The sequence below is a fragment of the Dendropsophus ebraccatus genome, chromosome 6, assembly GCF_027789765.1.
Source record: "Dendropsophus ebraccatus isolate aDenEbr1 chromosome 6, aDenEbr1.pat, whole genome shotgun sequence".
In the NCBI taxonomy this organism is placed as follows: domain Eukaryota; kingdom Metazoa; phylum Chordata; class Amphibia; order Anura; family Hylidae; genus Dendropsophus; species Dendropsophus ebraccatus.
Genome location: NC_091459.1, coordinates 65,232,147 through 65,259,693, shown reverse-complemented (window position 1 = coordinate 65,259,693; position 27,547 = coordinate 65,232,147).

Genomic DNA, 27,547 nt, shown 5'->3' with positions numbered 1-27,547 from the left:
GGCGCTATTGGGCGCATCAAACCTTGTACATGCTTTAAAAAGTGAATATCAGGCCTGCCAGATCACTGCAGAGCGCAGCTTGCAAGGGGTAAGGGTGGAGGCATAGTGAATAAAGGGGAAAACATGGTTAAAAATGGCTAAAAACAGGTTCATGTAGGGTCCAGTGAAAAGAATACATAATAAATGGTTACCGAATCAAGTTATAGAATCAAGTAATAGACTCCATGGATAAGACATAGGATTGGTGTGTAACTACATTAAAAGATATATAAGCATCTAGCTATTAATACCAAAAAGGGATAAAAATGGAATAAATGATACAGAGAGACATAGGATATGTGTGGACACTGGAAGACATCATATATAGTTGCATGGTCAAAAATAGCTAACATAAAAAATAAATTAAGAGATACAGAAAGTATGTTATATATTGTGTGGAGATACATATATATAGATATAGATATATATCGATACATAAAAATATATGGAGATATACAGATACAGAGTAACTTAAAAGGGAAAGAAACATATCTAATGTACATTTTCAATATATTCATTTAACCCCTTGGGGACCAGGGTTTTTAGTTTATATATCCAAAAGTTTTTCCTTTTACGCAGCATTTGGAACCTGTGACCGCCTGCTCGGATCTGTTCAATAGGGGTGATGGGAAAGGGGCAAAAACTAGACTTAGTGCATTCGATGGCATGTCTGGAGACGCTATGTAGAATGGAACCCTTCTCCACATTGGCTCTGTGCTGATTTATTCTACTGCGGAGGTTTTGGGTATTGTATCCCACAGCTGCATTCTAGCAGGTAGATGATATAAGCGGATCTACAATTTTGAAAAGTTTTGATCGGAAAAGATTCTTTAGTAGCCTGGTACCTAAAATGTGTCGCTTTGTGTGTGATGCCTGAAAGCGACACATTTTAGGTCCCATCACCCCTATTGAACAGATCCCAGCAGGCGGTCACAGGTTCGAAAAGCTGCGCAAAAGGGAAAACTTTTGGATATATAAACTAAAAACCCTGTTCCCCAAGGGGTTAAATGAATATATTGAAAATGTACAATAGATATGTTTCATTCCCTTTTAAGTATCTGTATATCTTCATATATTTTTATGTATCTATACATATCTATCTATCTATATGTATCTCCACACAATATATAACATACATTCTGTATCTCTTAATTCATTTTTTATTTTAGCAATTTTTAGCCATTCAACTATATATGATGTCTTCCAGTGTCCACACATATCCTATGTCTTTTTGTATCATTTATTCAATTTTTATCCCTTTTTGGTATTAATAGCTAGATGCTTATATATCTTTTAGGGTACGTTCACACTTACCGGATCCGCAGCAGATTTCATTTAAATAACTGAACACAGCAACAAATCTGCACGATCAAATCTGCTGCGGATCTGCTGCGGATCCTGTAGGTGTGAACGCACCCTTAATGTAGTTACACACCAATCCTATGTCTTATCCATGGAGTCTATTACTTTATTCTATTACTTGATTCTGTAACCATTTATTATGTATTCTTTTTACTGTACCCTACATATACCTGTTTTTAACCATTTTTAACCATGTTTTCCCCCTTTATTCACTATGCCTTCACCCTTATCCCATGTGAGCTGCGCTCTGCAGTGATCTGGCAGGCCTGATATTCACTTTCTAAAGCACATACTAAGGTTTGAAGCGCCCAATAGCGCCTGTCTCTGAAGCCATCTACGAGGTCCTCTCCGTACAGCAGACACATAGGTCGACATACAGCAGACACATCTGGCGCATAGGTGTTGTACGGTGCCACGGTCTCATAGGGATTCTAGGCTGGAAGCTGTTAGCGTAGCTCCCGCCCTCCCATTGGTTTACCTCGTCGCACCTCCTCCCCTATTTGGCCTCCGCTTCCCATGTGACAATCTCAGCTGTCAGAAGTCAGCTCGTCAATTTCTATATCTGTATTCCCCTGCTATCTACTATTGTAGCGATCCAAAAGCGGCAGCAGCGTGTTTGTCTGTTACCATAGATGTCATATTGAACCTCTTTTGTTAATTTTGCGTAGAAGCATGTCATTGTGTATCACAGTCTGTATTGTTTATCCAGTATGTTTACTGTATCCTAGCAACCCTAGTGGGCGGAATTGGTGCCCTTTCTGTATCCTATTAAACCCAATTTGTTACCATATTATGTCTGCACACTAGCTGATGAAGGAAGCTGTTGCTTTTGAAACGCGTTAGCCCTGTGCATTTTCTTAATAAATTTTTTTACATTTATTTCAAAACCATTGTGCTTGTGATCTTTTGAGGCAGCGCTGGCTTATATAGGAGTTTGGCAACTTTTTTTCTATTACCTACCAGCTTAGAATTTGCTTGTGAGTAATATAAAAATAGGCTCAATGTTACTTGCCTCATCTGCTTCCAGTGTCAAGTCCCAGCAAGTAGCCATGGCCCCAACCCATTGTCATACAGGCAACTAGACATCTCCAACTATACTTCTGATAGCAGCCATAACCTTTCAAGCCCTTCTTCTTCCTTCTGCCAACATTGGTATTAAGCAACCAATGACATCGGGTTTGGTGCCTATTTAAATGGTATTCAGCCATCTTCCCCCTGTTAGAGGTTCTTACCCTTTTCTGTCTCTTGCTTCTAGTGATTTTGATTCCGATCCCTGACTGATCCTGATCCTTTCCCTGGATATTACTTCTGCCACACCTTTGGTAATGTATGTCTGGTACTTATTGTTCTACTCCTAGATCTGACTCAGGCTTTGTTCCTGGCTCAGGCTTTGTTCCTGGCTCAGGCTTTGTTCCTGACAACACTTATATATCATCCATCATTTGGTCTGTTGCATCTAGTCTGCTCTCCTGGGGAGTATCATTGACTTTGTTTCTGATTCTGCTAGTACCCTAAGAGTATTATGGCTGTCCTTGACTATTCTGTAAACCACTCTTTCTGCAGCAACGTCCATATGTACTTGCAGGGGTAGGGGCGAAAACCAAGGTTCCCTTAGACTCCTCACCCCAGTCTACTCATCACCAAATAGATTGTGACTCAGCAAACCCACATCTCTTTGTACATGATTGTTATGTTGGCCATACACTTCAGATAACAGTAGAAGTTGTGGTGGTGGCAGCACTGTGTACAACAGCTCACCACCTCTACCAGACCAAGGGCCAATAGACCACACCCCCACAATAAGCCACATCTGTTGTTGTGAACGCTGAAGTGTCCCTGGAAAAAATTCAAATGTTGGCAAATATGGGTACTACATCCTATTGCCTTGCAGTACTTGTAAATAAAAGAATGCAATATGTATGCAGTGCAGTAAAACCTAATACAGTAATATGTAGATGTTTCAAGGGAATCTGTCACTAAACTTATGTGGTCTTAAAGCGACTCTGTACTCTGCCCCCCCCCCCCCCCCAAACCGCTTGTACCTTCGGATAGCTGGTTTTAATCCAAGATCTGTCCTGCGGTCTGTTCGGCAGGTGTTGCAGTTATTGTCCTAAAAAACAACCTTTAAACTTGCTACACTGTGCCAAATTGGCTTGGCCTAGAGTGTCTGGGCCCTAGGCCTGCACCACCTCTTTGTCCCTCCTTCCCGTCCGCTTTACCATTAGGAATGCCGCTGGGCAGGATTTCTCCTATTCATCACTTGTCTGATAAAAATAACAATAACTGCATCACCTGCGGAATGGACCCCAGGACAGATCTGGATTAAAAGCAGCTATCTGAAGGTACAAGCAGTTTGGGCAGGGGGGCGGGATTGTGGGTACAGAGTCCCTTTAAATGGCGGCATAACCTAGTGACAGAAGTACTGAACAGAATGGTGTATTACTTACATTATTCTGTTGAGCCATCCTCCTGATATGCAGGAAATTCATGCCACACCAGTCCCTCCACCCTATGGTTGCCGATTGACAGCTGTCAATCAGTGGCCAGTAGGCAGAGTTTGCTAGTGTTCATGAATATCTGGAACTACTAAGCACATTCACATAATGGCAAGGACTAGTGTGGAGTGCTCAGAGTCCACGCTATCTAGTAGGATTTTTCTGGATCAGCTGCACAGAACTTTGGGATACATCATTCTTCTCAGCTTTTCTTTGACTAGTTTATGTTACCCTTGGATAGGGCAGCAACAACTTGGTAACAAATTCTCTTTAAAGTCAAAAGATAACATTTCACTAAACGGTCTGACCATTTATATAAAGGGTATAGTGCTGCAAAAAAAGAGTTGTTCATATACCCCTATTTATTACTGTTATTTTATAAAGCCATAATCCAGTGTCTAATATCAGACAAGGTAAGAAGAGTCATACACAGATGCATGCATCTCCGTCCTTTCAAATTGCTTTCCTGACTTGACAGCTATCATAAGAAACCATTAAATATGTTTGCCTCAGCTACACTTCCAAAAACATAAAACCAATGTTCTGTTTATTCTCTTTGACTAAATGTTTATAGAAAATGAAAATGATAATTTATCAGTAAACTGCGCATTGTATACAGATGAGATACAGACACTGCGTAAGCTGAAAGACAGAGGCTTATTTAAAGCAATTACATTTAATGTGCACTGTTTGATCTTTCATCATGTGCGCTATATTTCTGCCCTCTCCTTTTACGCACAGTCTGTCATTATCATTTAATATCATACGTTAAAATTGTAATTGCCTTCTGTTAATAAAAAAACATTTTTCCAACTAAGTACTATGAAAACATCTTTTGTTTGCTGAAGAATATCTTTTATGAGTAAGAAGACTCAGTTCAGTCTCTAATACCTTCAAAATGAATATCCTGTCATGCCCTTCTCTGGTAGTTGCTAATAAATAGCCATAAGAACAATAGCAGCAAGAAACATCATGTCATGGGTTGCAAATTTATATCCGTACAGATTCAGCTGAAGAGAAGCATAGAAGTGATGAGCAGTATACTGAATAAATTGTGTGATGCATGCAGGGAATAAAACAGTACAGATACTTTGTAGTCAGTAAACAGGCAAACTTAAAGGGGTTATTTGGCATATAAAAGCTTTTTATATTTTGCTGGGGACCCAGAGATCTCACAGGAGGACATGGGGTGGAGGCATGGAGAGGTAAGAATAAGATGTTTTTATATTTTATAAAAGGGCAACAACTAATAAAATGTTTTTCGATGCTGGATGACCCCTTTAATCTATTTGCAGCTATGATGACACATGCATCAGCAATCCAGGACCTAAATGAGCGCAATCTACAAATAACACAATAGAAGATAAGATCGCAACAGGCATTGGTCCTGTGATTGTCAATTAGAGATGAGCGAACCTCAAGCATGCTCGAGCCAATCCGAACCCGAACGTTCAGCATTTGATTAGCGGTGGCTGCTGAAGTTGGATAAAGCCCTAAGGCTATGTGGAAAACATGGATATAGTCATTGGCTGTATCCACGTTTTCCAGACAACCTTAGAGCTTTATCCAACTTCAGCAGCCCCCGCTAATCAAATGCGGAATGTTCGGGTTCGGATTGACTCGAACCCGAACCCGATTCGCTCATCATTGTCAATTATATCCAGAGGAAGTGCGTTGCGGTCTTACCTTTTGTCTGAACAACATGTTGAGTCATGGCAGATTAATAAACCTTGAGCTGTTCACAAAATGTGGGCTTATGCATTCACACTTCTCAGTTACTATGTTGGTCTAGCAGCAGCCTTAAAATGTAACATCAATCCTTAATAGATATTATTACTTGAGTTGTATTATTTGGAGTAGTAGTTGATTAGTCTGTTTATGTGTTTTCTTGTTATATCTGGTTCTGGGAAAGTTTGGGAACAACCAATAATGCTACTAGTACAAAGTTGTAACACAAAAAAGAAATGGTATGCACAGCTAAATACCTAGTGGATTACTATTATAATGGGTAGGTGCAATAATCAGTATGTTCCATGTATAGATAATTGTAAATAAGAAGAAAGTGAACAATACAAAAATGATTATGCATACAATTCCATAATTGTATGATTGTTAGAATATACAAATAATCTTTATTAGAAATACCACCAACAAAAAATGATTAAAAACATTTAAAATAGGACCACAATGGTCCCCACATGCTGGAAAGCCCCCACAATACTCAGGGCCAAACAAAGACACCAGGGACTACTATAGACTAGTACAAAGTTCACTTAGTTTTCCCCAACACCTAAGTACCGTCATGCGGCTGTTAAGGTTAACAGAGAGGGCTCCCAGCGTAAGCCCTCTTCGCAGCCTGCGGTCCCTGGTTGTCCCATGTGTGGCCAGGGACCGCGGGTATTAGCCGCCGTGGCCGGCTAATTAACTATTCAAGTGCAGCTGTCAAAGCTGACAGCTGCATTTGGATAGTGTATGTGTCCCTTCCGGGGAGATTCGTCTTAATGAGCCGGCTGGGGCTCAGCGTCGGAATGACGCTGATCCCAGCTCGGCAATCCATGTATGTGGTCTGCAGCAGACCATTATAATAGAGCACCGATCTTATGGATCGGTGCTCTGTTATATACACAGCATTGATCTCAATGGGAGATCAGTGCTGTGTATATAGAAGTCCCCCAAGGGGCTTCTAATTACTGTTGGTGAAAAAAGAATAAAGTGTTTTTATTAATAAATAACCCCCTTCCCTAATAAAAGTCCCAATCACCCCCCTTTTCCCATTTTCCCATATTATAAATAAACAAATAAACATGTTTGGTATCGCTGTGTACGTAATCTCCCAAAATATTAATTTATTTAATTCATGATGCCTCATGGTAAACAGCGTAAGCGCAAACAAATTCCAAAGTGCAAAACTCCGCATTTTTGGTAGCATCAAATTCAGAAAAATTGTAATAAAAAGCGATCGAAAAGTTGCATATGCGCAATCAAGGTACCGATAGAAAGAACACATCATGGTGCAAAAAATGAAAGCTCACACAGCCCCATAGACCAAAGGATAAAAGCGTAATAAGCCTGGGAATAGAGCCATTTTAAGGAATGTTTATTTTCTGTAAAAGTTTTTAATGTTTTTACGAGCCATCAATTAATATAAGATTTATAATGCATATAGTTTTAATCGTACCGACTTGAGGGTCAGTTTTTCCATAGGACACATGGCATAAAAACAAAGCCCTCCCAAAGAAAAAGAATGTTTTTTTTCAATTTCACCGCGCATATAATTTTTTCTGGTTTTGCAGCATATTGTATGCAAAAATTCAGCCTGTCATTGCAAAGTACAATTAGTGACGCAAAAAATATGGGCTTATGTGGGTCCGTAGGTGTAAAAATGCAACTGCTATGGCCTTATATACACAAGGAGGAAAAAATGAAAACGCAAAAAACGAAAATTAGCCCGGTCCTTAAAGTGACTGAAGCACTGGAGGCGGGCCAACCCACCCCCAATGGGAAGAAACCCCAGCCCCTCCATGACGGGTTCAATGAAACCCTATCATAGAGGGGCTAGGGTTTCCTCCCACTAAGGGTGGATCGGCCTGCCTCCAGTGCTTCAGCCTGGGCCTGGTGGTACAGTCACTTTAAGGGGTTAAATTCTCTTTTATGAATCAGTTGTAATGTCACCAGATTAAAGGGGTTATCCAGTGCTACAAAAACATGGCTACTTTTGCATCACTCTTGTGAGGGTGGGGTTTTGAAACTCAGTTCCATTTAAGTAAATGAAGCTCAATTGCAAACCACACCTGAACTGGAGACTAGAGTGTTGCAAAAGTGGCCATGTTTTTGTAGCGCTGGATAACCCCTTTAATCTATTTATAGTCACACACTGTTATGCTATCACTTACATCTTTCTACTCAGTGTACTACTTTCTTTTTTTAACATGTTTTTATTAAATGTCAACATACAGACAACATACAATGGTGCATAGGGTAGGGTAGGGAAGAGAATAAAGGGAATGGGTAGGGGGGAAAGTATGGGCGAGGGAGCATGGCAGAGATTACCAAAGAGTAGGTACATCAACCAACTACACATTTTACCATTCATAGTTATTAAACATTAATGGTACAATGAGAGAGACACAATCCAGTCCTCGGATATTATGAGAAATAAGAGAGACTGTGGTTAACATGGTAACTGAAGATACTTTGCTGCAACACTTTCTCTGCCACACCTAGAGAGGCAAACAATAACTAGTAAGAACTAGCAACAAAACAAAAAAAACAAGTGCAGGCTAAGTAGTTCGGAAGCAACAGCAAGGGCGCGAGGCGCTCTTCAAGAGATTCATAAGAAGAGAAGAGGACAGTAAATAGGAGCAGTTGAGCACCAATCAGCATAGATCAAATAGGGGGATTGGACAAAAGCGACAGTTCCAGGTACCTAGTGGTATGTTGGAATGCAGCTCGTATTTTCTGTTGTATTCCGAGCATAATTTGTATAAAGGAATCCCAGAATAGAAAAAAAGTTTTGACCTTGGACTCTTTATGTAAGGTGGCTTCCACCCAGTCCATTCTAAAAAGAAAGGTAAAAGCTGTAGGGATGGGGGGTTTAGGAGAGCTACTCCTGCAATATCGATTTCCTATCAGCTGCAGATATCATGAAGAAACATAATTAAAATAGTATACCATATAATGCAACAAATAGTATGTATAAAAAAAATGGCCAAGTAAAAAAATAACAGTAAAATTGTGCACACTTATTGATTAAAAAGACTGAGGGCTAGTAACAACTACATATACTGAGTGAAGAAAAAGTAGTTGTAAAGGTCTGAACAGTACCTTGAGGTCTTTGCCATCTAAGGGAAACACTTTTTTAGAAAAATCATTTAGCCACAATTGCCAATTACTAAAACCTTGGTCTCTTATTGCACTCACCCATACTGTTGCCCGAAGCCGAGCCGTCCCTACGTAAGTTTCACTGAGTTCCCTAATGAAGCTTGTCATAGCGAAACGTCCAGAAGAATTGTAATAAAAAATGTTCAAAAAGTTGCATATATGCAAAGTACAGATCATGTTGCAAAAAATGACACTTCACATAGCCCCATAAACCAAAGAATAAAAACTTTATAAGGATGGTAATAGAGCAATTTCAAGGAACTGTTTTTTTATTTAAAAGAAAAAAGGTTTCAATTATTTAAAAGCCATCAAATAAAATAAAAGTTATACAAGTTACATATCGTTGTAATCATACCAACTTGAGGAACATATATGACATGTCAGTTTTACCCTAGAGAACACAGTGTTAACACATCCTCCCCCCCCCCCCCCCCCCCAAAAAAAAAAAAAAAAAAAAGATTTATTCTCAACTTCACCACAGATATAATTTTTTTTTCCTGGTTTTGCAGCATCTATGCAAAAGTAAAGCCTGTCATTGGTTTAATTGGTGGCGCAAAAAATAAGGCCTCATTTGGGTCTCTAGGTGAAAAAATGCAAGTGCTATGGCCTTTTAAGCACAAGGAGGGAAATTTGTTCTGTCTTTAAAGGGTTAAATACACCATTGTGAACTATAGCTCAGGATAGGGGGAATTTAGTACGCTGCTAAATTGTAACAAACTTTCCCATCTAAACAAAAAAGATCTAATGACTGCTTACTATTGTCCCATATAAAAAAAAAGTAAATAAAAAGTTTTAAAAGTATTAACCCTTAGAGGACCAGGCCAATTAAAATTTTTGTGTTTTTGTTTTTCCCTCCTTGAGCTTAAAAGGCCATAGCACTTGAATTTTTTTTACCTAGAAACCCACATGAGCCCTTATTCTTTGCACCACTAATTGTACTTTGCAATGACAGGCTGTATTTTTTTAATAAAGTACACTGCGAAACTAGAAAAAAAGTGTGGTGAAATTGAAAAAAAAAAACGCATTTATTTTATTTGGGGGGTTTTCATTTTTACGCCGTTCGCCCTGGAGTAAAACTGACTTCTTAAATATGTCCCTCAAGTCGTTACGATTACAACGATATATAACATGTATAACTTTTCTTGTATTTGATGGTCTGTAAAAAATTCAAGCCATTGTTAACAAATATATGTTCCTTAAAATCGCTCCATTCCCCGGCTTATAGTGCTTTTATCCTTTGGTCTATGGGGCTGTGTGAGGTGTAATTTTTTGCACCATGATGTGTTCTTTCTATTGGTACCTTGCGCATATGCGACTTTTTGATCGCTTTTTATTACAATTGAAACTTTTATTAGGGGAGGCGCCGTTTTATTAAAAACAACACTTTTATTTTTACTTTTACACTTATACTAGAAGCCCCCCAGGGGGACTTCTAGTATAAGTGCACTGATCTCTCATACAGATCTATGCTGCATAAATATGCAGCATAGATCGATGAGATAGGCACATTGATTGCTTCCGGCTGCTGCAGCCGGAAGCAATCGAGTGCTGAGTCGGGATCAGCGCCATTATGGCCAACTGCCTAAAAAAACTTCCATAAAAATAATAAGGTTCTTGGTTACCACTTGAAAATGGTATAGTTTAAAAATGGAAGTTTTTTTTTTCTGTGTTCCAGATGGGGGAGTGGCTGCCTCGACTTGGTCGTGCACTCCACCTGTCCAACCCAGGTGGTGTAATTACTCTTGCTGGTATTAGACAGATCTTGCATGCCCAGAGCATAGGCATATTTCATGCCATAGAGAGGCCATAGTACAGTGTAGGACTGTCCCGGTATGAGGCCACCGTAATGTGGTGAGGCAGTTTATACCATTTTAAGTGGTAACCAAGAGCCTCATTATTTTTATGAAAGTTTTTTTAGGCAGTTGGGGGGCTGCTTTTCACTATTTTCATGTCTGTAGTGGGTCTGTATCTTGCATCACTTTCTAAAGATGTCTTGGACTTGGTGACTTCCAATTCGTCGAATCTTGATTTTCAGGTCCCAAGGATTTTTCTCCCATGGACTATAATGGGATTCGATATTCAGTCGAATAGTCGAATATCGGGAGCTATTCGAATTGAATCCAATCGAATAGAATATTTCACTATTCGCTTGTCTCTACTAGTTACACCTCTGAATTTGGACCTATGTTTTGTGGTCCTTCAATGATCTGTTATTTTAGTTATGTTAGCCAGGGGGCCCATGTTTTCAGATATTTGTCTCTTGTGTGGGAGACAACACTAGTCAGCTCCTCTAGGCAGGAGATCTGTTGTACCCTGACTACCTATTGCTTTTCTGTGGGTGGTTCTTGACTCAGGCAATGCAGGGGCACTAGAAGTTTCGCAGCAGCAATCAAATGTGCCACTAACGACTGCTTGTGCAGCGTTATTTCTTTGGAACGTAGGCCTACCATGACCTCAGGGGTTTGTATGACCTTAAAGTTCATAACCTCCGTCATGATACACTCTACCCTTTTCCAGTAATCTGCGATAGGAGGGCACTGCCACCAAATATGGTATAGCATGCCTCTTTCCGCTTGGCACCTCCAACATGTGGCCGAGTCAGCCAATCCCATCCTAAAGAGGTGTTCAGGCGTTTTATACCATTGTGATAAAAGTTTAAAGTGGTTTTTACTAGTCTTAATGCATGTGGAGAACGCCTGAGAGTTCCTAAGTATTTTTGTGCGTTCAGATTCGGAGAAGGTTCTATTTAAGTCCTTTTCCCATGATAAGAGGTAGCGTGGAGATCAACTAGATTGGGCCTGTAGCAATTGATCTATGTATAAAGACAGTTTATGTTTAAGGCTTACTCTAGATGCAAGAAGGCGCTCATGTTTTGCGGATAGTTAGAGAATGGAGGAAATGAACTGTGTGGGAGGGTATTAGGTTCTGCAAAAATTGAGGAGATGGTGGTTTTATGTTTTGTATCAACTGTTTCAGTGGAGGGGGTGATCGGGTAGTGTGCCGATGTGATGTACGAATAGGGAGCCAGAGGGTAGCAATGTTTGGGAGTCCGAGTCCTCCCTTCTGCCTTTTTTGCGTTAGGAGGCTGCACGCCAATCTTGGTTTCCTCTGTGCCCAGAGAAAGGTAGAAAACAATCTCCTATACCATGAACGCTATTGATTGTAGATTACAAACAGCTAAATGACCCTCATCTTTGATGAGGCAACACCCCTAAAAATGTGCTCTGCAACCATCAAGTATATTGTTTCACTGTTGAAAAAGTAAGGTTAACTCCTTGTTCAGCCACAAAATGTCTGCATGAATTCAGCTCAAACATGAGGAGGTAAAGGTTCCATACAAGTTGCACCACTTGTATAAGACTTGCCCTATGCTTCTTTAGCCATGAGATTGAATCATACAGATCTTTTAACCCGATGTAAAATGTACAGTCAGGCAGCCTGTAGCAGTGAGTAGCCTCCTAAAGATCTACAGTGTACTGTAGGACATGAAAAAGCTGACAATTTGTCATGATCCAAATAAGTTTGCTCTGCCCCACCACTAACTTTGATCTGTAAGGTTATGTTCAGACTACGTATGAGACCGGCGGCTTCGTGACCTGGCCGGGTGACGGAACGGCCGGCCGGTCTCATTAAAGATCCTCCCGGCCAATACTGCTTTGTACGCCAAGACACCCTGCATGTTCTTTTATGGGACCCCAGCCGGAGCATATACACATAGCATACGCTCCGTCCGGGATCCCAAGTGGTGTCGCAAAGAACTGACATGTCAGTTTTCTGCGGCCGCTAATCATTGAATAGCGGTCGTAGAAAACCATGGCAGTGTACACTGTGGAGCGAGCGGCTGCGGCCGCTTGCTTCACTGTGTGTTATGAGGAGTTCTGATGTGGGCGCGTGCTGATGCCGGCCGGGATGATCTTTTCAGAGAGAAAAGATTATAGGAATAACATCCGTCTAATAAAAAATGGACATCTTTTCAATAGTGTGTGGACATAGCCTAACAGCTTCCTAACAGCACATAAAAAACTTGATCTTGTCATTTACTCCTTCAATTTAAACCCTAGAGGCCAGTTTAGAAGCTCACAGAAATCACATTTCAGAAGTATGGATGGCGTCTATTTAAACAAATATTTCCCAAATCAATCTCAAGTGTGTTGCTTCCCAAGATGTAATACTTAGAACCTCATAAGTCTGTGATAGTCCTTAAAGAAAGTCTGAAATGTTGTGCAATGCATCACCCGTGGGAACTACGACACCTACTTAAACAAGGAAGTCTCATATATTTCTCAGCTAAATAATTCTCTTCTAAATAGGAAGTGACATGTGAGTTGCTGCACTTCAAATGAACAATTTAAATAAAAGGAACAAGTGCCATGCTCACAAGAGCGTATAATCAATGAGAAAATAGGGGTGAAAAGAGGTAAAAGTGTTTGTTCGTTTTAGTGATGACTTTGTTTCCACTAAATAGGAAAATATACATAAAGCTGTCAGTCACCTAGCCAGTATCTGTGTATATACAGATGTGAATTGCTTTAGGGTACAAGAGTATGGGCAAAACTGTGGAATGAAGGGATAAGGTTCTAAGGAAAAATGATGTAGACAGAGGGGGAAGGAGTGAGAATATAGAATGTGATAGGCTCTAAATGTGTTACATGTGATTGTTACATTTGACTGACTTACCAGTCATTTACCACTTATTAATGTACCATTAGAAGCTGTGACTGATCATGTATGCCATGATTTTATATGATAGATGAATTTGGATGACTTTTCTGTCGTAGCTATTTGTAAGACCTAGAGCCAGTGATGTAATGACAATATTTTGATTTATTCAGTTCTCTCCTTGGTAGGAAGTTGCTATGATATCTTACAAGGAGATTGATCTTAAAGGGTTAGAGTATTCATTACTCCATTCAGACTTCCCTATACAAGAAAAATGGTAAACTATACAGTTAATAATAATAATAATAATAATAATAATATTTATTTGTATAGCGCCAACAGATTCCACAGCGCTTATTTAAATATATAAATATATTAAGATACAATATATATATACATTAAGACACAAATACATAAAATACAAAATACAAATACATAAATACATTAAGACACAATATATAAATACATTAAGACACAAATACAGTAAATACAGTTTAGACAACCCTGCTATCAAATATGGTGTTAAAGCGACTCTGTACCCACAATCTGACCCGCCAAACCGCTTGTACCTTCGGATTGCAGCTTTTAATCCAAGATCTGTCCTGTGGTCTGTTTGGCAGGTGATGCAGTTATTGTCCAAAAAACAACTTTTAAACTTACAACCCCGTGCCAAACGGGAGTATCTGTGCCCTTACTTTGCACCATCCCTCCATCCCTCCTCCCCACCCTTTTCATCATTAGGAATGCCACTGGAACATTCTCTCCATGCTGAAAATTGCACAGGTGCCTTAACGATCCAGCCCATGTGCCGGGCTGCCACAGGTGGGGAATAGAAGGCAATCTGCCTGGAGCATTCCTAATGATGAGGAGGGTGGGGAGGAGGGACAGAGAGGTTGTGCCAGTCTAATGCATACACAATCCAGGCCACTCCCATAGGGCACGGGGCTGCCAGTTTAAAAGTAAATATTTAGCACAATAACTGCATCACCTGCCAAACGGACCGCAGGACAGATCTTGGATTAAAAGCAGCTATCTGACGGTACAAACGGTTTTGGGGGGGTCAGATTGTGGGTACAGAGTCGCTTTAAAACTGATTTTCTGTATCCAATATCCCTATTACACAGAGCGATAATCTGCCAAATCAGGCAGATTCTGCAGAGTATCGCTTGAAAAGGCAATGATTAGCTAATGACAACAATCATTGGCTGATCATGCCTTTTGGTCTCGACCTACAAGCATTGACTGCTGACCGTGCATTGCCTTGTGTAATTAAAAATAATGAAGTATATATGTTACCTCTCCCTTCAGCCACTGGTGCAAATTCAAAGCCAGTCTCTGAAGTGACAGACTTCACAGCAAATCACTGGCCAAGACGGGCAAGGGCTGCATTGTGCTGATATGGTTCTCTGCAGCACAGTATAGAGCTACTGTGCAGCTCACGGAGCATACTACCTGCAACTGCAGCAGTAGCTTTAACCCCTTAAAGACGCATGACGTTTATACCCGTCATATGGCCGTTAAGAGTGATCAGAGAGGGCTCCCGGCAAGAGCCCTCTCTGCAGCCCGCGGTCCCCGGTTGCTATGTGCAGCCAGGGACCGCGGGTATAAGCCGGTGCGGGCCGATCATCGCGGCCGGCTTATTAACTATTCAAATGCAGCGGTCAAAGCTGGTGGCCCCTCTCCCTGTTGTCTAGTGGGGGATCTCCCCCCAACGAAGCGATCGCAGAGGGGAGATCCATTGTAATGAGCCGGCCGGGGCTCAGAGTCGGAATGACGCCGTCTTGGCAATCTTGGCAAACCATGTAGTTGGTCCGCAGCAGACCATTATAATAGAGCACCGATCTGATGGATCGGTGCTCTGTTATATACACAGCATTGATCTCAATGGGAGATCAGTGCTGTGTATATAGATGTCTCCCAGGGGGCTTCATATTACTGTATGTAAAAATAAAATAAAGTGTTTTTATTAATAAAAAAAATCCCGTCCCCAAATAAAAGTTTGAATCACCCCCCCCCCCCTTTTTAAAAATAAATAAATATATTTGGTATCGCCGGGTGCAAATCGCCCGAACTATTAAATGATTACACTCCTGATCTTGCTTGGTAAACAGCATAAGTGCAAAAACCCGCCAAAGTTCAAAATTTCGCATTTTTGTTTACATGAAATCCAGAAAAAATTACATAAAAAGTGATCAAAAAGTCGCATATACACAAACAAGGTACCAAAAGAAGAAAGAACAGATCGCGGCACAAAAAATTACATCTCACACAGCCCCATAGACCAAACAATTAAATGGGATGGGAATAGAGCGATTTTAAACACATTTAGTTTTTTTTAAAAAGGTTTACATTTTTTAAAAGCCATCAAATAATATAAAAGTTATACAAATTACATATCGTTGTAATGTACTTACTTGAGGAACATAGATAACATGTCAGTTTTACCATAGGGCGAACGGCGTAAATAAGAAACCCCTCGAAATAAAAGGAATTGCACCTTTTTTTCAAATTTCACTGCACATATATATATATTTTTTCTGTTTTTTTTTTCAGCATATTTTGTAGAAAAACTAAGTCTGCATTTGCAATGTATAATTGGTGTCACTAAAAATTAGGGCTCAAGTGGGTCTGTAGGGAGAAATATGCAAGCGCAGTGGCCTTCTAAACATGAGGAGGAAAAAGCGCAAAAATGAAAACTGGCTCTGTCCTTAAAGGGTTAAAGAGAAAAAGTTTTATTATGCTATTATGCCACACAAGGCCTGGAGAGGGTGGCAACTAGTCATCTGGGCAGGCCCGCTTCTGCCATGAGGCGGAATGAGCCTTCCGCCTCAGGCGGCAGATTTTGCGGTCCAGCAGGGGGGCGGCATTATGTCTCCCCTGCTGTCCTTTTTGTTAAGTATCACTTAACAAAAATGACAGCGGCCGCTCACCTGTCCCGTCGCCCGCGCTCTCCTCTTTCTCCACATCCAGTCAGGTCCCGCGACGTCACCCTGCAGCTGTCACGGACCTCCAGGCTGTGGTGAGTGCCCAGGGTCGGTGGGGGACCTGCTGGGGTGATCCCGCACTACCCCATCACCCCACTCACTCACCACAGCCTGGAGGTCCGTGACAGCTGCAGGGTGACTTCGCGGGACCTGACAGCATGTGGAGACAGCGGAAAGCGCGGGTCGGCTGCGGCGTGGGACAGGTGAGCGGCTGGCTGGGGGGGGGGCGGGGGAGGGGGGACAATGCCGGCCATCACTCGGGGCGGTCGCCTGAGGTTTGCCTCAGGCGGCAGAGACCCCAGAATCGGCCCTGCATCTGGGTAGGGAGCCGCCCGTCACTAGTCACAGCTCTCTGCCTGTCAGCACGCAGTTCATAGATGACTGAGAGACAGAGAGGCCAAAAACGAGTCTCTGTGCCTGTCAATCATCCGCGCACTGACAGGCAGAGAGCTGTCAGTAGTCACATTTTAAGGCAGTCAGAAATCATTACCCCTAAACCGTTTTTCTCTTTGGTCTTTGCCAGCACAGAACTCTAGTCCTCTCCATTATGTGCATGAGCCAGGTAGTCCTCAATATTCATGAGGAGCAGAAAACTCCACCCACCAGCTGCAGATTGGCAGTTATCTATCCATGCTGAGTATAGTCAGTCAACTGTCAATCAACACCAATCTGTTCAGCATTTCTGTCACTAGTTTATGGTGCCCTCATTTAAGGCGGAACAAACCTAGTGACAGATTCCCTTTAAAGGGGTAGTGCGGCGCTAAGAAATTATTCACAAAATAACACACATTACAAAGTTATACAACTTTGTAATGTATGTTATGTATGTGAATCGCCCTCTTCCCCGTGTTCCCCCACCCCAGCACGTAGACCCGGAAGTGTAGTGTACCATACATACCTGATGCACGTCGTCTCCGTCCCCGATCTTCTGTCAACTACATAATCTTCGGGAAGCCGGCCGAATCGCTGCAGCCGTCCCTGATGCCGGCCCCCTTTGCCGCGTCATGGGCTGCTCAGCCACAATTGGCTGAGCATAACTGTGCTCAGCCAATCGCGGCTGAGCAGCTGATGACATCGTTGACAGAAGATCGGGGACGGGGACGACGTGCATCAGGTATGTATGGTACACTACACTTCCGGGTCCATGTGCGGGGGTGGGGGAACACGGGCAAGGGGGCCATTCACATACATAATATACATTACAAAGTTGTATAACTTTGTAATGTGTGTTATTTTGTGAATAATTTCTTAGCGCCGCACTACCCCTTTAAGCAGCTGCCATAAACCTCTAGATAGCTACATCTCCAAGAACTATAAAAAGATAAGAGAGGCAAAATCTATTAGCTATCATGGTTACAACTAGGAGCCACAAAAGAACTGAAATGCCTATAGCCAGCATTCTACTGTTATTATGAGGGAGGAGTTAAAGGAAATATTTTGTTTGGATAACTCCTTTTTGTCAGCATTGCTTCCCCTACAATGCCACATTGCATGGTACAAATAAATATTGCACTGCACCTATTGAAAAATACCATATCTGTGTAATTCTTGTGTGCCCCAGTGGCTACCAAGTGAAAGCTCTTCTTTTTGTCTGATAAGGGGTTCAGAATTTGGAACCTCTGTTGTCACTCACAATGTATTGTTAGGGCAGATTAAACAAATGGGATAAACAATTTTAATAGAGAAAGTGTTGTGGAAACAACTTAGAATTTTTAACGAGAGGAAAGGGCAGTCCATTGTTCACATCAGCAATTCTTTTTAATAAAAAGGGGATGTGTTATACGCAAAGTTATTCTGCATTTGAGAATGTCTTTTTGTCCCCTCTGTATTAAGGTTGCCCCTTTGTCTGCTGTGAGGAATTAAATGTTCATTAATTTAATGCCTGCCTGGAACAATTAATAACAGCCCCTGATCACAGGAATAATTCTTCAGAAAGTGCTTATTTATGAGGCCGCTTCACAAACAGAGCTGATTCTGCTGGTACATTATTTAATGCACTGGAACATTCTGTAACATGTACTAAAATGACAGCACAGTGACAGTGAATGCACAGATCCAGGTACAATGTCAGATTTTTCTTCTAAATGAATGTAGTATATAAAACCAAGACTGCTACGTAGTGGTATTCCAGTTTCTAGTTTCCTACAAGGTGTTTGAAAAGGAAGTATTGCTGAATTGCTGGTCATATGTATTTAACATTTTTGTGTTGTGGTTATGAATGTTTTTTATTATTTTAATACTAGTGTGAGGCCAGGTTCAGACTATGTAACTGTGTGGCTGTATTTGCGGCTGTAATTGTGCGTACGCTGGAAAGTATACGATATACGGCTGCACAGTGCACACTATGTATGAATCTACGGCCCGATCGTAAACGGACCCGTAAAAAATGAACAAGACCATTGTTTGCGGCTGGACATGCGGCCGTGGATTGACAGGCGGTCCGTACGGAGTACTTCAAAAATAGCCGGCAATGATGCCGAATGCCGATGCCTCTAATAGTTAATATATTAAATAAATAAAACACATTTTCTTTGTAATAAAGTCCCTTTAGTTGGTCAATAATTTAATTCTAACGAATCCATCATTTTGCAATTAAATATACTGTTAAAATAAATAGATATATAAATAAATGTATATTTATATATATATTTATTTTTTGACAGTATATTTAATTGCACCATGATGGATTCGTTAGAATTAAATTATTGAACAACGAAACTGAATTTATTTCATCGAAAATGTGTTTTATTAATTAAATATTAATTAGTACAGGAAGCTCCATAAGCCGTTAATTCATATTGCCGGCAATAGAGCATTCTGTACTAATCATCACTTTACTTTAATGAAAACATCAAATGTTTCTTCTAATTATGTTATCACAATAGCATTATTAGAAGAAACATTTAGAATTATATGTGCGCTCAGCTGATTGGCTGATCGGCTGAGCGCACATATAATTAGCGGGTCCGCAGCACAGTGACTTCATTGTGCTGTGGACCAGCGAAGAGACAACATCGGGGTGACTATAGAGCTCTCCCCACCCCCTCCCCAGCACTGCACCCCTCCCAGCAAGGAAGGGGGGTCACTTAACCCCTTCCTTGCTGGGATGGGTGCAGTCTGACATCAGTCTGGCCCCCAAGGGGTTAAGGGGGATGCAATACATCCTCCCTTAACCCCTTGGGGGCCAGACTGTAAGCAGCGATCTGTAAAGATGCTGCATACTGTAAGGAGCAAAACACCACTCACAATGATGGGTGTTGTGCTCCTGTTTGTGTTTTTTGTGTGTTTCTCCCTTTTTGTTTTTCAGATATAGGTATCCTGGGGATTACGTCGGATTCCGTGGACTACGTCGATGACCAGCGTTTTTTTTTTTTTTTTTTTTAATAAAATGGTCAATGAGGGGTGTGGGGGTGTTTTTATTTGAATAAAAAAAAAATTTAACTTGTGTCTTGTCTTTATTTCTTTACTTTATAGACTTAGTAGTGGAAGCCGTCTAATAAACGGAATCCACTACTAAGTCGGGGCCTAGTGTTAGCCGGTATAAAATGGCTAACACTAACCCCCATTATAACCCCAGTACTCAATACCACCAGGGGTACTGGGAAGAGTCGGGTGCCAGTGGTCCCGGAGCGTCAAAATTGGCGCTCCTGGACCGGGTGGCAGCAGGCTGGTAAGATTTAGGCTGGGGAGGGCCTAAACCAATGGCTCTTCCCACCCTGGTGTTACCAGGCTGCTGTCGTTTGGTTTTTAAGCCGGCTGGTTATAAAAATAGGGGGGACCCTATGCGTTTTTTTTTAAATAAATAAATAATTTAAAAAAACGCATAGGGTCCCCCCTATTTTTATAACCAGCCGGGTTAAAAACCAAACGACAGCAGCCTGGTAACACAAGGGTGGGAAGAGCCATTGGTTTAGGCCCTCCCCAGCCTAAATCTTACCAGCCTGCTGCCGCCCGGTCCAGGAGCGCCAATTTTGACGCTCCGGGACCACTGGCACCCGGCTCTTCCCAGTACCCCTGGTGGCATTGGGTACTGGGGTAATAATAGGGGGTTAGTGTTAGCCATTTTATACCGGCTAACACTAGGCCCCAACTTAGTAATGGATTCCGTCTATTAGACGGCTTCTACTACTAAGTCTATAAAGTAAAGAAATAAAGACAAGACACAAGTTAAAAAAAATTTTTATTCAAATAAAAACACCCCCACACCCCTCATTGACCATTTCATAAAAAAAAAACATTAAAAAAACGCTGGTCATCGACGTAGTCCACGGAATCCGACGTAATCCCCAGGATACCGATATCTGAAAAACAAAAAGGGAGAAACACACAAAAAACATACAAACAGGAGCACAACACCCATCATTGTGAGCGGTGTTGTGCACCTTACAGTATGCAGCATCTTTACAGATCGCTGCTTACAGTCTGGCCCCCAAGGGGTTAAGGGAGGATGTATTGCATCCCCCTTAACCCCTTGGGGGCCAGACTGATGTCAGACTGCACCCATCCCAGCAAGGAAGGGGTTAACTGACCCCCCCTTCCTTGCTGGGAGGGGTGCAGTGCTGGGGAGGGGGTGGCTAGAGCTCTATACTCACCCCGATGTGTCCTCTTCGCTGGTCCGCAGCACAATGAAGTCACTGTGCTGCGGACCGGCTCATTATATGTGCGCTCATCTGATCAGCCAATCAGCTGAGCGCACATATAATTCTAAATGTTTCTTCTAATAATGCTATTGTGATAACATCATTAGAAGAAACATTTGATGTTTTCATTAAAGTAAAGTGATGATAAGTACAGAATGCTCTTTTGCCGGCAATATGAATTAACGGCTTATGGAGCTTCCTGTACTAATTAATATTTAATTAAGAAAACACATTTTCGATGAAATAAATTCAGTTTCGTTGGTCAATAATTTAATTCTAACGAATCCATCATTGTGCAATTAAATATACTGTCAAAAAATAAATATATATATAAATATACATTTATTTATATATCTATTTATTTTAACAGTATATTTAATTGCAAAATTATGGATTAGTTTAAATTTAATTAGTGAACAACGAAAGGCACTTTATTACAACGAAAATGTGTTTTATTATTTTAATAGATTAACCATGAGAGACATCGGCATTACTGCAGAGGATCGCAAACCCCGGTAATAGCAATTCATGTAAACTGTGTTCCCTGCTTTCCCAGATGCATCCAGAGGTGTTTGCATCACTTTCTTACGATTTTATTTGTTATTTTTAGTTGAACCAGATTTCCAAGTAAATGACCGTATGTTTTGAGCCGCATGTCTATTTTTTCCCACGGCCGGAGTTTCATCCGCACATTTACAGCCGCATAAAAAATACAGCCGCACAGTTACATAGTGTGAACCTAGCCTCATGCCAGTCAGAAAGCGCATCAAAGATCGGCCTGATTACAGAAAAATAAATCTCAGGCTGGGTTCACACTACGTAAAAAATGTGGCCGTATTTCGTAACAACAGCCATATTTGTGCAAATACGGCCGTTGTTATGATATATGGCGGTGTTTTTTACGTAGTGTGAACATAGCCTCACAATGCTATAAAGATATGGCAGAAGTAATCTGAATCTAGAGTCACTTTACTTATATAATTAAATATTTTATGTCCGAATATAAATGAATAATGGCTAGTATAAATTATGGGCGAGATTTATCAAACAAGGTGTAAAGTGAAACTGGCTAAGTTGCCCCTAGCAACCAATCAGATTCCACCTTTTTTCCAAAGAGTCTGTGAGGAATGAAAAGTGGAATCTGAGCCAGTTTCAGTTTACACCATGTTTAATAATAATGCTTTTATTTGCATAGCGCACACAGATTCCGCAGCACTTTACATAGTTTTTGCCAGTTATTGCTCCCGCTCCCTGTCCCCAATAGAGCTCACAATCTAAATTCACCTATCTGTATGTTTTGGGTGTGGGAGGAAACCCACGCAAACTCGGAGAGAACGTACAAACTCTTTGCAGATGTTGCCCTTGGGGGAATTTGAACCCAGGACCCCAGCACTGCAGTGCTAACCACTGAGCCACCGTGCTGCCCTGTTTGATAAATCTCCCCCTATGTGTTTAACTCTTATATGTAAATCCGGCATAGAGTTGATAAAACGAGATTTGCTTTTTATCTTCCTTAAAGAAGTTATCCAGCGCTACAAAAACATGTCCACTTTCCCTCTACTGTTGTCTCCAGTTTGGGTGGGGTTTTGAAGCTGAGTTCCACTGAAGTCAATGGAGCTTAATTGCAAACCACACCTGAACTGGAGACAACAGTAGGGGGAAAAGTGGCCATGTTTTTGTAGCGCTGGATAACCCCTTTAATCCCAAGTGACTATCCCTGTCTAAATTAGGTAAACTGAGCGCTAGCGACGAGGACACGACACCAGGCAAAAAGATGTATAACCTCCTCTCTCAGCTGAGTTAGGAGTGCACACACTTTATTTGGTTTCACATGAAATATATAAACTTTCAATACAGGCAGGGTTTCAAATCACAAGATACATACATATCCCATTCTGATAGGTCAATCCATAGATGGTCAGCAGATTCCTGTCCTTCACAGTCAAGCTGGTACAACGTGTTGTTTACCGTCATCTGTTGCTCAGCTGCGTTTGGCTGAGCTTAATTATGCTCAGCCAATCGCGGCTGAGCAGCTGATGACGCGGCAGAAGGGGGCCGGCATGATGGAGGGCTGGTGCCGTCCGAATCAGGTATGTATAGTGCACTACACTTCCGGGGGTGGGGGGGACACGGGGAAGGGGGCCATTTACTAGCATAACATACATTACAAAGTTGTATAACTTTGTAATGTGTGTTATTTAGTGAATGATTTTTTAATGCAGCACTACACTTTTAAACCGATTACTGGGAGATTTAATTAATGCAGCTAAGTAGCTCTTTAGACTGACTGTTTTCTCTGCCTATCTGGAACCTGGAAGATCTGAGCGCCGGTCCAATGGGGACTCGGACCGGGCTCTTCTTCAGCATAAAAGGAAGCTAAGGCACTCTCCCAGGACTGGCTAATTAGGTTCATACCCTGATCCCAGCTTCCCCCTGTCTATTCCTGCGATCCCCGTACCTTATCCCTCTGCTTGCTAGACTTTGTTACCTGACCTCTTGCTTGACTTTTTGACTATGCGATTGTTACCTGATTTTGTACTGCTCTGCCCGTTCGGTTCTGACCTTGCTTGCTTGACTATCCTATATTGTGTTTGTTTGTCTGTCTTGTTCTGTGTGCATGCATCCAGTACAGGGAACGCCTTTGTGGTTGTCCACTGCTGCCTAGGGCCGTTTGAGGCAAGTAGGTAGGGACAGTTGAGGGGTTCAGTATTAGGTCTCACTGTCGTGTCTTGTCCCTGCCTCCCCGCCCTGACAATGGTATTGTATACATGTTGTAAAATATGTAGTCATTCAGCCATGTGGCTCACTGCCTGTTCTGTACCATGCAAAACACTCTAGAGATGGGTAACTCCTGGTACTATTCAATGATATTATGGCATGATGATTTCTATTTCCCAACTGATAATAAAGTACCAACATATTCTGCACAGTTTGTACTGAGGCTTGTCTGGCCATATGCACAATGGGGGGTTATAAATGAGGATGCACCCCCCCCCCCCCACCTACTTGAATGTTTCTCTCTAAATAGTGGCCTCCAACTGGGCAATGGTCGCTACACAGTGCATAGGAAAGGAACAGAGGTCATGAAAGTCAGGTCAACTCCAAACGGGGCACATATAAACAGAAAAACTAAGGAGAAAAAACAGATAACATGCCAAAGGGTCAAGACCAGAGAAAGTCAGAGAGCACAGGTCAGGTAGGCTAGTTAAATGCCAAACTGTCAGGCAAAGGCAGGGTCAAAAGCAGTCTGGAAACCAGGACATTAGAAAATCTGAGTTCTGAGGTAAAGCCAGTAAGACCAATCACAGAGGCTAATGACACCTGGAATGCGAGCCATGTGTCCTTAGCTTCTGATTTGTCGGCCATCTCACATTGTGTGTGGAGGAAGCTTGATGTTGCTGCACTCTCATTCCTCTAACAACCTGGAGAAAATCCCCCACAGGACCTACTGGGAGTGACACAAAGATGGGAGGAGAGGATGACACAGGCATGGAGTGTTTCTGACAGTAAGTAAACATGATCACTTGTTTGGATCTTTTAAGAATGGATTCTAGAGTAAAAGTGAAGGTGCACATAAAACAATGTTTAAAGTTGGCCATAGAGATACCTGGCTATCAAATTTGTTGGCGTACAAATATTTTTCCCAACTTCACCTTGTACAAAACTGGGCATACATGTTTACTGTAATGTAGAGAGGAATAGGTTGCCAACAGACCCCTCAGGCTTACCTCCCGTGGGAACAATGTATCTTACATGTCTGAGCGTTCTATTTCCCAAATGCACTATAAAGGAAGAGCTTTTCTCCTGTATAAAGCTGCTGCTGCTGACGCGAGCTGCACAGCAGCTTTATACAGCGATGCAGGGAACCAAATCAGCCCAATTGGGCTGACTGGTTCCGTTTAAGAGTGAAAATACCGATACCTGTCAGAGAAGATGACTGCACCACAGGTCTAATTGTTTTCCTCTATTTTCCATGATCTGTCAAAAAAAAGTACTGATCCTCTTCCAGGTAAGGAAGATCATATTTCTTTCAAGTGGTGTTAGTGCTACCTGACTGCATTATCTTAAATTATTAAATGGTCTATCCTTTCCATTTCCTGACACTTAGAGAAGTGTATGTAAAGAAATAGATTTCCCTTCCATTGCCACTTTTTGTATTTGATGCCACTGGTGCTGTTTAAAATACAGAGTTCTGATAAAAAGAACAGCTCCAACTTGCTAATGCATTTTGTGTGCAGTAAATATTCTTTCCCACTGTTTCTTTGAAGGTGCATTGTTGGCTCCATTAACTTTTTACATCACAGGCATTAAATTTCTTTCTACAGTATGTCAGTGAATAAAGCTACAGTAATGATAAGGGAGATACTTCATTCTGCTTTACACAAGACTGGATTGTGTAGAAATGTATTCCCTCTAATTGTATTTTATCATGCCGTAGGTTAATTTCTAATGAATTAATGTCATTATAGCTTGTATTTACCTTTCCTTCCTGTATTTCATCTAATGATAAATTCAATGTCATGTTTTCACATTTCACCGTCCTGTTAGTTAAAGAGGTTATCCAGCATTAGAAAATCACACAGGAGGTGCGTGCTGCGGCTGTAACACAGCTGATGTAATCTGATGGTGCTCAGCTGAACATAAATAAATCCATTCAAGTATAACTATTCCAGAGAAGGAATACAGCAGCACTAACCAGTAAAACAATCTTCTTTTATTCAATGCAAGCCATGGTGACATGCAGCATAAGAGCAACAGCCATTTTTTGGCCTTCCATCTTCTGCTGCAGTGACACCTTTGGCCATAAGGGTGCACAGGCAGCCAACTGCTTTGGATTTATAGCTGCAGCTTGCCTCCACCTGCTACTGCTGTCTGCCAGTCCAGAGTCGCCTGCACCTATTCAACCAAGCTCCAGAAGCCCCTCCCTGCCTGAGCGATATTGGATTCCAAGTGAAGGTGATTTTCTGATATTCTGCTGTCTCTCTGTAAATTCTGACCTGCACCTGTTCTTCGGATTATGCTTTTTGCCTGACTCCTGTCTGTAATGTGTACTGTCTCTTCTGTCGCCAACTTGAATTGTCTGACCTGCCTCTGAAGCCACCTGCCCTGATCCTTTATCTGTATGACTATAATATCTGTCTCATCCCTGGTACTGCACTGACAACCTGGCTTGCTGACCACATATACTCAGCCTGTTTGCAGTTGCCCAGCCCAACTCTGGTTCTTGGGAAGCTGCTGCTCACACCTGGACCACATTTGTGGAGTGACCTGGTGTCCTCTAGCTGCAGATGTCCAACTTCCACATCCTGAAGCGATATAAAGGGTGAAGACCTAGAGGGCACTTAGACTCTGCTCTCTTGTGTGGCCCAAAGCCAAGCCAGTTGAGTAGCACAGCGGGTCCACACTCGCTGTTAGGGTACAAACCCACTTGACATATTTGCTGCGTGAATCAGTCTTAAAAATAAGCAGGCAAAACGCAGGTTGGCTTTATACAATTGTTCTGTGTTAAAATACGCAATTGCTTATTTTTGAAGCGTGAAGCTACATGCGTTTTTCGCACAGGTTGTTAACAACTGATGCTTTGCTAACAACAAGCTTCACGCTTCAAAAATACGCAATTGCGTATTTTAACGCAGAACAATTGTATAAAGCCAACCTGCGTTTTGCCTGCTTATTTTTAAGACTGATTCACGCAGCAAATACGTCAAGTGGGTTTGTACCCTTACAGTTATCCAACTATCTTGTGGAAACTGGATTTTCTGTTACGCCTTGAATGTATCTTCTCTTCATACAATAAATCTGTGGATTTTCAGTTGGATTCCTATTAAGTATTCACATGTCCTTTCAGGTTATTCCTTATAATTTGATCTAGCTTTTTCTATGACTGAACCAGATTTTCGTCGTTATTTTATTATTGCTTTATATAGTTTCTGAGTGTCTACTGGATTTGCAAAGTTTTAATGACTTATCAATACACACTGTAAACTATTGTAAATGCCAAGGACAGAGGACAATAATCTTTTCTAGAGAATGCTTTAACCGGCAGCTTTCACAGCCTTCTCTTTTGCCTTGTCCAGATGTCCCTTATATTTTTGTCTCCTCGATAAAGCTTTGACATTTATTTGCCAAAATAAATGTTCTCTTTTCAAGTATTGGCTGAAGACCTATGATTCTTCTCTTCATAGCTTTTAAAAAAACTAAAAAACAAATTACTCATATAAATCATTCCAGAACCTTGGAAACCTCAAGGGAAAACTCACAATGTTTTCATAACGAAATAAACGTGTACCCCAGAATAAGCATTCTTCCTATATATTTCAATTGTTCTTTCGGCACATGTAATTTCACCTTTGCAAGCAATGTTATCTGATACAAGATCACCAAGTAAGAGCAGAAATAGAAGCTGATAAATATTCCACCGAGATTCCATTAACTTGAAATTCAATTGAAACATAGCAATGTTGTTAATATAAATAAAAAGTAATAA